The 13,259-nt window shown below is 42.9% G+C and overlaps 1 pseudogene; it reads left to right on the top strand.

The window, feature by feature from the left end:
• Positions 1-6,457: 6,457 nt before the first annotated feature.
• LOC119922467 lies at positions 6,458-10,667 on the top strand (annotated as a pseudogene).
• The last annotated feature ends 2,592 nt before the right edge of the window (positions 10,668-13,259 follow it).

Raw genomic sequence — 13,259 nt, 5'->3', positions numbered from 1 at the left:
TAGGGATTTGATACCTGTTCCTCTTACTACTTAGACTGGGTGCCCTATGAAGGATAGCGACTGTGTCTGACCTGATTATTTTATATCTATTTAGGTGCTCAATACAATTTTTGGCACATAGCGAGTACTTAACACATATCACATTTCTAACTATTACTTCTCTTAGACCTCTAGTCACTTAGACCTCTAGTTTACAAAAGGGACAGGAATATAGGAGGGTATGAGAGAAGTCTTTGTTTCCCTCTGAGACCTGAAGGGCTGGAGAATTGCTTAGTGGATAGAGAACATGGGCCTGGAGTCAGGAGGACCTGGGTTCTAACCAACACGGCTACTTGTCTGCTGTGTGTGACCCTGGGCAAGTCACTTCACTTCTATGTGAAGCAGCATGGCTCAGTGGAAAGGGTTCGGGCTTTGGAGTCATATATCATGGGTTCAAATCCCAGCTCCACCAATTGTCAGTTGTGTGACTTTGGGTAAATCACTTAACTTCTCTGTGCCTCAGTTACCTCATCTGTAAAATGGGGATTAAGACTGTGAGCCACCCGTGGGACAACCTTATCACCTTGTAACCTCCCCAGCGCTTAGAACAGTGCTTTACACATAGTAAGCACTTAATAAATGCCATCATATTATTATGTGCCTCAGTGACCTCATCTGTCAAATGGGGATAAGAGTGTGAGTTCTATGCAGGACAGGGACTGTGTCCTACCAGATTAAATAGTTTCTACCCCAGCTCTTAGAACAGTGCTTGGCACATTGTCAGCATTTAATAAGTACCATAATGATTATTAGTATTCCCTTGGGAAAACCGTGCTGGGTGATGGTACCACAATACTTGAGCTCCGGAGGGGGTGATGTTAATCAATCAATCAATCAGTTGTGTTCATTGAGCACTTATGTGACAGCATTCATTCATTTCATTCAATTGTATTTATTGAGCGTTTACTGTGTGCAGAGCACTTTACTAGGCACCTGGAAAGTACACTATAGCAATAAAAACAGACAATACCTGCCCACAATGGGCTTCATTCAGTCGCATTTATTGAGCATTTACTTTGTGTAAACCACTGTACTAAGCAGTTGGAGAACTTTACTAAGCACTTGGTAAAGTGCAATACAACAGAATTGGCAGACATTACCTCTGCCCACAGTACACTGACAGTTTACACGGGGAGATATACACTAAAATAAAGTACAGCTGGGGAAACTTTAGAGCATAAGGAGATGTACTATAAATGATCTGGGCTGGGAAGAAAACCAAAGTTCTTGAGAGGTGCACAGCCAAGTGCAGAGTCATTGCAGAAGGGAGGGCAGGAAAGGTAAATGAAGCTTATTCAGGGAAGACCTCTTGGAGGACACCGTCTCCACTCATGTCTGGTCTGTGTGTTTATGACCTGCTCTTCGATCCATATGCTGGGGTGGGTTGTGCCCCGGAGGGAGACAGAAACTCCATGAGTAAATTTCCAGTTGATTCTTTGATTCTGAAAAAAAATTAAAAACCACTTGGGAAGAGTTTTTCTGTGATTTAGAAATAGGTAAACCTGAGTTTCAATGCGTGTGGTTGATGTATAAATTATTATTTCTAAAGGGTATTTTTTACCAGCTTCTCTTCAAACAAGATACCTTAGCTATATGATTTGTGAGTCGCTTCAGTGTTTTCATAACTGCATAATTCTGTAGCCAACTGGTGTCATGAAATCTTTTGAAATTTAAAGGTGAATGAACATTTATCCTTTATGTTGACCATTAGGGTTATCGCATGCTTTCCGTAACTTGCTCATAAAGCAATCAATCTATAGTATTTATTGAGCATTGACTGTATACAGAGCACAAACCTAAGCCCTTGTGTGAGTATAATAAAGATAAAATACATGATCCCTGGTCTCAAGGAATTTACAATCTATTGGCAGTGAGAGGTACAGAATAAATTACAATTGGACAAAAAAAATTGAAATATGGTTAAATGAATCATTAAGTTCTTTAATAGTGTCTTAGTTCTATGGCTGGCTGTGAGTGCAGATGAATGGACTGTGTAGTTGAGAGGGTATAATCTCAGGAGAAGAAAATGATCATAAAATGGTTAAATTATAATTGAAAACATTGGCAAAGTTACAGAATTGATAGCAATGCCTACGAAGATGTACTCAAACTTGTTTTCAACCTTATGAAGAAAGGTTCCTGGATTTGTTCCACCACCACCTCTGATAAAGAAGATCTTCGGGGACTTTGGGAGCTGGCAGAGTCCCTAGACCTTTAAAATAATTTGCTTTAATAGCTGGGTCTTTTAGGCAAAGTTTTTTCCAAAGATAGCTCTGTACAAGGCATTTATTTATTCATTCATTCAATCGTATTTATTGAGTGCTTACTGTGTGCAGAGCACTGTATTAAGCGCTTGGGAAGTACAAGTTGGCAAAATATAGAGACAGTCCCTACCCAACAGTCGGCTCACAGTCTAGAAGGGGGAGACAGACAACAAAACAAAACATATTAACAAAATGAAATAAATAGAATAAATATGTACAAATAAAATAAATAAATAGATAAATAGAGTAATAAATACCTACAAACATATATACATATATACAGGTCCTGTGGGGAAGGGAAGGAGGTAAGGCAGGGGGGATGGGGAGGGCGAGGAGGGGGAGAGGAAGGAGGGGGCTCAGTCTGGGAAAGCCTCCTGGAGGAGGTGAGCTCTCAGTAGGGCTTTGAAGGGAGGAAGAGAGCTAGCTTGGTGGATGTGCGGAGGGAGGGCATTCCAAACCAGAAAGATGACGTGGGCCGGGGGTCGACGGCGGGACTGGCGAGAACGAGGCACGGTGAGGAGATTAGCAGAAGAGGAGCGGAGGGTGCGGGCAAGGCTGTAGAAGGAGAGAAGGGAGGTGAGGTAGGAGGGCGCGAGGTGATGGAGAGCCTTGAAGCCGAGAGTGAGGAGTTTTTGCCTGATGCATAGGTTGATTGGTAGCCTCTGGAGATTTTTGAGGAAGGGAGTAACATGCCCAGAGCATTTCTGGACAAAAATAATCCGGGAACAGGCGTGAAGTATGGATTGAAGTGGGGAGAGACAGGAGGATGGGATGTCGGAGAGGAGGCTGATACAGTAATCCAGACGGGATAGGCTGAGAGCTTGAACGAGCAGGGTAGCGGTTTGGATGGAGAGGAAAGGGCGGATCCTGGCAATGTTGAGGGGGTGAGAACGGCACGTTTTCGTGATGGATTTACTGCGTTGAGGGGGAAAAGTTTGTAATTGTCTTTTTCCCAGCCTCTCTGAGCTCAGACATAGGTGGGTGGGGTTGCACGTCTCAGACACCCCCAAGGAAATAAATTTGATTCTCGGGAAACCAGAGACGACTCGAGATTCAGAACCTCCAGTGTTTTGGAAACTGCCTCCTTCCAATGTGATAGATGGACTTTCAATGAGACAAGTTCTGTCCTGATGCAGCCCTTAAAAGCCTTATCTTTCTCATGACTGGACATAAAGATCCAAGCACACAGAAATGCATCATTGTGGAAGACTAACAGAGGGGTAAGGTTTTTTTTAAAAATTTTTATAACAGAGTTTTCTCTTAATTACTCAATTCTCAATCTTTGATTCATGGACTTTTCCCATACAGTTCCCTAGTCGTTTTAAAATATAACGAAAGCCAGATTGCAAGACCCTAGGTTTGAATTGGCTGACTCTACTTGGAAAATTGAGCATGGATTGTGAATTTTCGTCTTCATCAAAATCACAATCTTAATTCTGAAATATTGTGAGACGGATAAAATGTACTTTTTTTAGCCCACCGTTTTCTTTTGGCAGATCTCCAGGAATGTTTAACAAATATCTGAATAACACCCTCTTGTGATTTTTTGGTTCTAATAAAGTGGTCCTTAAAGGAATCCCATAACTGATGGGCTTTACTGTTGTTGTTGAATGTCTTTGAGTCGTTTCTTACCTTTGGTGTCTCCTTGGACATGTCTTCGCCAGAACATCCCATTTTCTTCTGTACTTGTTCTGGTATGTAGTCCATAGCGTTTTCTTGGTAAAAAATATGGAAGTCCTCTTCTATTGCCTTCTTTCCCATGCTGCTGCTGCCCACCACAAGTGAATCACCTTTGTCTGGTGCTTTGGCTTTTGACCTTTCCATTGTGGGTAACCCTGATGTGAGAATTGCTCTCTAGCTCCAAGCTCTAAGCCTCATCAGAATACGCAGACTCTACTGCCACGATAAGATGTGGATTCAAAGGAGAGTGGGATTTATTAGGAAAAGGAAATCAGATTGTTTGAATTCTGAAACATCCTCATGCGACAAATATGATCTCTAAAGGAATGTATTTACTGCTGGGCACTACCGCTCAATGGAAAGATGACAGGACTGGGAGTGAGAGACCTGGATATGGGAATCAGCATGCCCTAGTGGATACAGTACTGGCCTGGGAGTCAGAAGGAGCTGGGTTCCAATCCCGGCTCCACCACATTGCTGCTGTGTGACCTTGGGGAAGTCACTTCACTTCTCTGTACTTCAGATACTTCAACTGTAAAATGGGGATTAAGTGTGAACCTCATGTTAGAGAAGCAGCATGGCTCAGCGGAAGAAGCATGGGCTTGGGAGTCAGAAGTCATGGGTTCTAATCTCGGCTCCACCACTTGTCACTTGTGTGACTTTGGGCAAGTCACTTAACTTCTCTGAGCCACAGTTACCTCATCTTTAAAATGGGGATTAAGACTGTAAGCCCCACGTGGGACAACTTGATCACCTTGTGGCCCCCCTAGTGCTTTGAATAGTGCTTCACACATAGTAAGTGATTAACAAATGCCGTTGTTATTATTATTATTATTATTATTATTATTATTATTATTATCATTATTATTATTATTATTATTTCCTGCTCTGCTCCTGAACTGCTGGGTGATCTTGGACAAGCCACTCAATCTCTTAATAATGATATCAATAATAATCGGGCAGGAAATGTGTGCATCAACTCTGTTATGTTGTACTCTCGAATGTGCTTAGTGCAGTGCTCTGCATATAGTAAGCACTTAATAAATAGGATTGATTGCTTGTTTTTTAATAATTATGGTATTAAGCATTTACTCTGTGTTATACACAGGAATAGATTCAGGGTAATTATTTTTGTTATTTTTATTTTGATATTTATTATGTCCTATGTGCTAAATACTGTAGTAAGTACTAAGATAGGTAAAAGATAATCAGTACAGACAAGCAATGTGACCTAGTGGATAGAGCATGGGCCTGGGAGTCAAAAGGACCAGGGTTCTAATCTGTCCCCACCACTTGTCTGCTGCTTGACCATGGGCAAATCACTTAACATAATAAAAATAATAATGATAATAATTATATTTGTTAAGTGGTTATTATGCGCCAAGCACTGTTCTAAACACATGGGTAGATACAAAGTAATCAGGTTGTACCATGTGTGGCACACAGTCTTAATCCCCATTTTACAGATGAGATAACTGAGGCACAGACAGGTTAAGTGACTTGTCCAAAGTCACACAGCTGACAAATGGCAGAGATGGGATCAGAACCCATGACCTCTGACTCCCAACCCCTTTCCAATAAGTCAGGGTGCTTCAACATGTCAAGATGTGGAAAACAGACCCTGAATTAGAACCCAAATCTTGTGACTCCCAGGACTTTGCCCTTTCCATTAGGCCAGGCTGCTTCTTTTGTGCCTTAGTTTTCTCCATTGCAAAATGGAGATAAAATTTTCCCTCTCTCTACTTCTTAGATTGTGAGGTCTATATGCAAGAAAGACTATTTCCTCTCTGATTAGCCTGTATTCTGGGACTTAACGCAATGCCTGGCACGTGCAGGCACTTACTGGTGAGCACTTAATGAATAAAAAAATATTCTTATCACCTCACTAGAAATGAAAGGGATGCATATCCAGAAAAGATATGAAATTTCTCTTGCAGTGTTCTCATATACATTGACACAGTACTGTAAGTGATATTCAATTATAAGTAGAATGAACTGGTCACTGCAATTTTCTAAATGTTATTTACAATGTTTCATTTTGCAGTCATTTCAGGTAAATATTCCTCATTCCCAGGATGGAAAATAGGAACAACGTAACAGAATTTGTTCTTTTAGGTCTGTCCAGTGATAGAACTTTGCAGATATTCCTCGTTGGGCTGTTCCTCCCCTGTTACATTGCAATCCTCTTAGGGAATCTTGTCATCCTCGTCACCGTCAGAGGCAGTTTTCTCATTAAACAGCCCATGTACTTCTTCCTCTGTCACTTGCCCCTCATGGACCTCTGCTTCACCTCCACGGTGACTCCCAAACTGGTCAGAGATTTGCTGTCTGAGAAGACAACCATCTCTTTTGTCCACTACATGATGCAATTCTTCACCCTGCACTTATTTGGTGGGGTTGAGATCTTCATTCTCCTGGGGATGGCCTAAGATCGCTATGTTGCCATATGTTAACTCTTACATTATATGGTCATCATGAACAATCAGCGGTGTGTCACAGTGGTTGCAGTGTGCTGGGGAGGAGCGTTTCTCCATTCCACGGTCCAGTGGGTCCTTGTCATTTTTTGCCTTTCTGTGGCCCTAATAAGATTGATCACTATTTGTGCAATGTTTACCCTCTCCTGGAACTGGCTTGCTCAGATACTTACGTGACTGGAATTTTAGTCCTCGCCAATACAGGGACAATTGTTTCAGTTTCCTTTGCAGTCTTAGTCTTCTCTTATGTCACCATTTTAGCCAGTCTGAGGACCCGCTCTTTGGAAGGACGTCATAAAGCCCTCTCTACTTGCGCTTCCCACATCACTGTGGTGACATTGTTTTTCTTGCCTGGAATCTTCATTTACCCGCGACCAGCCCAGATTTTCCCCTACGATAAGGTGTTCACTCTGTTTTACACCATCATTGCCCCCATGTTCAACCCCCTCATCTACACTCTGAGGAACAGAGATATGAAAACGGCCATGAGAAAGGTGTGGTGTTGGAAGCCACTTTTGGAGGGAAAATTAGGCAGGTGAAATGGATGTCCACAACTCCTGTCTTCCCCTCCTGCATTTGGTTTATTTTATCCACTCAACTCTTCTCTGTACAGTCAACCCAGGTTTTCTCCTAGGTTCAGGTGAAATGAAGATTCTTATTGTTTATTGGACTGTAAACATGCCCATCACCCCCTCCAGCTATTCTGGACATTTAACTCCATCCTCAGGCCCACTGTTCCTCCCCCTCCTCCATCCCTCAGCCCCAGTAAACTGGCCAACTACTTCATTAGGAAAATTAATACCATCAGGTCTGAGCTCTAGAAAATCTCCCCTACCCCTTCTCCATCCCCCTGCTCTCAACCCCCTCCTCTACTTTCCCATCGTTCCCAGCAGTATCTTCAGATGAGATCTCCACCCTCCTCTCAAGTGCCACCCCTCCACCTATGCTTCGACTCCATTCCCTCTCATCTTATAAAAACTCTCATCCCTTCCAACCTCCCCCTCCTTCACTTCCGTCTTCAACCTCTCACTCTCCAACGGTTTCTTCCCCTCTGCCTTCAAACTGGCCCACTTATCTCCTATCCTAAAAATGCCCCTCTCTTGACTCCACTGCCCTTTCAAGTTATCACCCTATCTCCCTCCTAACTTTTCTTTCCTAACTCCTAGAGCGAGTCGTCTACACCCACTGCCTCAAATTTCCCAACTCCGACTCCCTCCTGGTTCCAATCTGGCTTCTTTCCCCTCCACTCCACCGAAACTGCCTTCTCAAAGGTCACCAATGACCTCCTTCTTGCCAAATCCAATGGCTCCTACTCTATCCTAATCCTCCTCGACCTCTCAGCTGCCTTTGACACTGTCGACCATTCCCTTCTCCTCAACACGTTCTCCAACCTTTGCTTCATGGACTCCATTTTGTACTCTCCTGGTCCCAGTCTTATCTCTCTGGACGTTCATTCTCAGTCTTCTTCGTGGGTTCCCCCTTCCCCTCCCATACCCTAACTTTAGGGGTTCCTCAAGGGTCAGTGTTTGGTCCTCTTCTGTTCTCCATCTATACTCACTCCCTTGGTGAACTCATTTGCTCCCATGGCTTCAACTCTCATCTCTATGCAGATGGCACCCAAATCTACAACTCCTCCCCTATTCTCTCTCCCTCCCTCCAGGTTCGTATCTCTTCCTGCCTTCAGCACCTCTCCACCTGAATATCTGCCTGCCAGCTAAAACTCAAGATGTCCAAGACTGAGCTCCTTATCTTCCCTCCCAAACCCTAACCTCTCCCTGACTTTCCTGTCACTATGAATAGCACTAGCATCCTTTCTGTCTCACAAGACCGCAACCTTGGGTGTCATTCTTGACTCCACTCTCTCATTCACGCCACACATTCAATCCATCACCAAAACCAGCCGGTCTCACATTCACAACATCACCAAGCTCTGCCTTTTTCTCTACATCCAAGCCGTTACCTTGTTGGTAAAATCTCTCATCGTATCCCGACTGGATTACTTCATCAGCCTCCTTTCTGATCTCCCATCCTCCTGTCTCTCCCCGCTTCAGTCAGTCAATCAATCAATCAATAAATTGTATTTATTGAGCGCTTATTCTGTGCAGAGCACTGTACTAAGCGTTTGGAAAGTACACGTTGGCAACATATAAAGACAGTCCCTACCCATCAGTCTATACTTCACTCTGCTTCTCAGATTATTTTTCTACAGAAACTCTCTGGGCATGTTACTCCCTTCAACAAAAATCTTCAGTGGTTGCCTATCAACCTTTGCATGAAGCAAAACTCCTCACTATTGGCTTCAAAGCTCTCCATCACCTTGCCCAATCCTACGTAACCTCCCTTCTCTCTTTCGACAGTGCAGCCCACAAACTCCACTCCTCTGCCGCTAACCTGCTCACTGTGCCTCGTTCTCGCCTGTCCCACCATGGACTCATGGCCGACGTCCAACCTCTGTCCTGGAATGCCCTCCCTCCAGACAACCTCCAAACTAGCTCTATTCCTACCTTCAAAGCCCTACTGAGAGCTCACATCCTGCAGGAGGCCTTCCCAAACTAAGCCCCCTTTTACTCTACTCCTGCTCCCCTCCTCATATCCCCTACCCCCTTCCATGCCCCACATATTTATTACTTTATTTACTTTATTAATGATGTGCATATATCTATAATTCTATTTATCTCTTTTGATACCATTGATGCCTGTCTACTTGTTTTCGTTTGTTGTCTGTATTCCCCTTCTAGACTGTGAGCCTGTTGTTGGTAGGGACTGTCTCTATCTGTTGCCGAATTGTACTTTCCAAGCGCTTATTACAGTGCTCTGCACACAGTAATCACTCATTAAATACGTTTGAATGAATGAATAAATCCCTTCCTCCATCTCAATGACCATATTTAATGCAGCCATCAATTATCCTATGCCATTTCAAATAAAATATTTTCAGAAAAAGGAATAACTACTGCTTAATGGGATGGATAGCTAATTACAGTTTCAGCTGATGTTAAAATTAACTGTAAGCTTCTAGAGAGAGAGAGTTACTTATTTGATGTGTGCTGTGCGGCTATGGCAGATGTGGGTTTTAGTAGATACAGTGTCTAGTAAATGCTTATGTGCAAAGCAGGGTTCTCAGTGGGTTCTACTCATACAATTGCCTCAGTCCGTCCTTGCTGGTAGATGAGACACAAAACAGGGGTTGAAAACTCCTTTCAGACATGGAGGGGGCAGCATTTATGATTTTCAATGGGAGGTAGTGTGCTTAGTGGGAAAACCACAAGTCTAGTAGTCGAAAGATTTGGGTTCTAATCCTGTTTCTTCCACTTGCCTGCTGTGTGACCTTGGGCAAGTCACTTAACTTCTTTCTGTGTGCTTCAGTTACATCACCTGTAAAATTAATTAATTAATTCATTCATTCAATCGTATTTATTGAGCGCTTACTGTGTGCAGAGCACTGTACTAAGCGCTTGGGAAGTACAAGTTGGCAACATATAGAGACGGTCCCTACCCAATAGTGGGCTCACGGTCTAGAAGAGGGAGACAGAGAACAAAACAAAACATATTAACAAAATGAAATAAATAGAATAAATATGTACAAATAAAATAAATCAATAGAGTAATCAATGCATACAAACATATATACATATGGAAATTGATACTCTGAGCTTCATATGGAATCTAGACTATGTCTAAAATGATTGCCTTATATCTACCCCCAGCAGTTTGTACAGTGCCTGGCACACAGAATGAACTTAAAAAAGATGATTAAAAAGTCATCTTTACATCAGTTAGTACATTAATATTGGTGTATAGTATTGCTAAGGGACTAATTCACCAGACTGAGGTCTTTTAAAAAAGTTGGGGAGGACTGGAATTGCTTAATGGAAGGGATTTATTTGAGATCACAGTTTTCACTGAAGGAAAGGGGGCAATGTTCTCAGTGGTACCTTCTTCTGCAATTGAAACTATGATGTGAGGATTTAGGATTCTAAAGAAAAAGAAACTCAGAATAGGGAGATGGCTGCCATTAAATAAGATACCATGGAAAAACCACTAGAATAGAAGACAAATACTGGGAAAAGTAGCTTTCAGAATGCTGGAGACACTACCGTGCCTATCCATGGAGTTTGAAAAATATGATGTATAATTGAGAGGACCATTAAGGAACTATCCCCATGATAATGTTCAGATATCTTTGTTGCAGTTTTATGTTATAATGTGAAGGTAATTTGCTCTTCACTTGCAGGTAGACAATCTGTAGTGAACTGTCTATAAAATGAATTTTTCAAGTATGATGCGTGGTAGTAGGGTCAGAGTTTTTCTTCTTTTTTTCTTTTTCCTAATGGTATGTGTTAAGCGCTTCCCATGTGCCAGGCACTGTACTTGGGCATTGTGGTAGATGCAAGCTAATCAAGGTGGACACAGTCCGTGTCCGACATGGGACTAGCAGGCTTAATCCCCTTTTAAAGATGATGTAACTGAGGCACAGAGAAGTTGAGTGACTTGCTCAAGGTCACACACATCCAGTGGCAGAGCCAGCATAATTGTGCAGTTCCTTCCTGATCCTAAAGACATCAGTTCTTTCTTCTTATCAGTGCCTGAAGAAATGAAGCAAACCTCCTTAACTTGAAAATTCTGCTCCTTTATTCCTACTTCCATTTCCTTCCTAAAATGCTTGCCATGCTGAAGAAAACCATGCATATCAATGTCATCGAGACAGGTTAAAAATTACAAATAAAAGGTCATACTTCAAGAGTAAAAATGTATGATCAAGCTTGGTTCATGTGAGCGAACCCTAGAGAGCTACAGAGAAGACATGGATGTTTTGTCTTATTCACTATGTTTCAATATTTTATCATTTCAGGCAAAGTCACGACTTCCAGGGACAGCCTCTGCTGACTTCATGGAAAACCAGAACAATATTTCAGACTTTACTTGGGACTTTCCCCAAATCCTACGGTGCAGTTTTGGGCTGTTTCTGCTCCTTTATATTGGCATCGTGATGTGAACTCTGCTCATTCTCCTCACCATTCGGTTCAGCCACCTAATCAATCGGCCAGTGTATTTCTTCCTCAGTTACCTGTCCCTTGTGGATCTCTGCTGCATCTCCACCATCTCCCCTAAACTCATCACTGACTTGATGGTGGAGAGGAGAACCATCCAGTGCTTATAACAGTGCTCTGCACATAGTAACCGCTTAACAAATACCAACATTATTATTATTTCCTTCCCCAACTATATGACCCAGCGTTTTGCTTCTCACTTCTTTGTCGGTGTTGAGATCTTCATCCTGGTGTGGATGGCTTATGATAGCTTCGTAGGCATATGCAAACCACTGCACAATACGGTCATCATGACCCGGTGGGCTTGTAACGGCATGCTGCTTATCATCTGTGTCAAGGCATTCGTGCATTCAATGGTTTAGTTACTCCTCGCCCTCCAGTTGCCCTTCTGTGGGCCGGAACAGATGGACCACTATTTTTGTGATGTGAATCCCTAATCGAAACTCACCTACACCGACACCTACGTTGCAGGCCATGCTCATTTTTGTGGTGTTGCTCCTTTCTTACATAGTTATATTAGTTTCCCTAAGAACATGCGCTCCTCACAGTCAGTGCAAGGCCCTGTCCACCTGCGGTTCCCATATCACCGTGGTGGTCTTATTCCTTGGGCCCTGCATGTTCATCTACATATGTCCAGCCATCCCGTTCATGGCGGACAAAGTACTTGCTGTGTTTTACACCATAATTGTCACCATGTTCAACCCTCTCATTTACATTCTGAGAAAGACAGCGATGATAAATAAGTGCCATCAGGAAGGTGTGACGTAGGAGGGTGTTTTTGGGGGAGAAATGGACGTTTTCTTCCTTCTTATTCCCATCTCACGTTCCCATAAATTCTTTTAATCACATTTATTGTACACTTATTGTGTGCAGAGCACTGTACTAGGCACTTGGGAAGTACAATTCAGCAACAAAGAGAGACAATCCCTGCCCAAAACGGGCTCATAGTCTAGAATGTCGTTCAGCATCCTCTAATCTCTTGTGTCACACCAAAGCAGCATGGCTTAATGACTAGGGCATCAGCCTTTAAGTTAGGAGGACCCGGGTTCCAATTTTGAATCCACCACTTGTCTGCTGTGGGACCTTGGGCAAGTCACTTAACTTCTCTGGGCCTCAGTTACTTCTTCTGAAAAATGAGGATTAAGATTGTGAGTCCCATGAGGGACATGGACTGTGTCCAAACAGATAAGCCTGTATCTAACACAGAGTAAGTACCAAAAACCTGTCCACTCCCAACAATCTGCAGGTCACGTGCTTTTTATATTAATGGTTTTAACTCCTCGTCTATCGTCCCTGGAAAGGCTATTGCAGGGTTCCCTCAGCTAGTATGGCACTGTACCAAAATGAGATCTTCCCATCTCAGATTTTAGCAACCCAGATTAACAAAGGGTCTCTTAGGGCACCTGCTTTCTTGTCTAGAGACTGAATCATTACTGGAGTTGCCAGAACGGTAACCCAGGGTCATCCCAGTTGACACCAGTGGTCCGGAGGACTCTCGGGGGGCTAGCTTATTCCTGTAATCTTCCTGACGTTTCCAATGCATTAGACTGGAAGGTTGGGAGAAAGATGAAACAGGAAACACAGATCACCTTATTTTACCTCTCCCTCATCAGCAGCCTCCTTTTTATGCCTTTCCTTCTTCTCACTTGCTCCCTCTGAGTCTCACTGTTGACGATTTTTGATATTGTTGCTGACTGTCCCAGAATATGAATTTTTAACAAATATGTCCAGACTTCATGCGTCTATTTCTG

Source organism: Tachyglossus aculeatus, unplaced genomic scaffold, assembly GCF_015852505.1.
Source record: "Tachyglossus aculeatus isolate mTacAcu1 unplaced genomic scaffold, mTacAcu1.pri scaffold_102_arrow_ctg1, whole genome shotgun sequence".
NCBI classification, from domain to species: domain Eukaryota; kingdom Metazoa; phylum Chordata; class Mammalia; order Monotremata; family Tachyglossidae; genus Tachyglossus; species Tachyglossus aculeatus.
The sequence above is the reverse complement of the archived record's forward strand: the minus strand, read 5'-3'. Positions and strand labels throughout refer to the sequence as shown.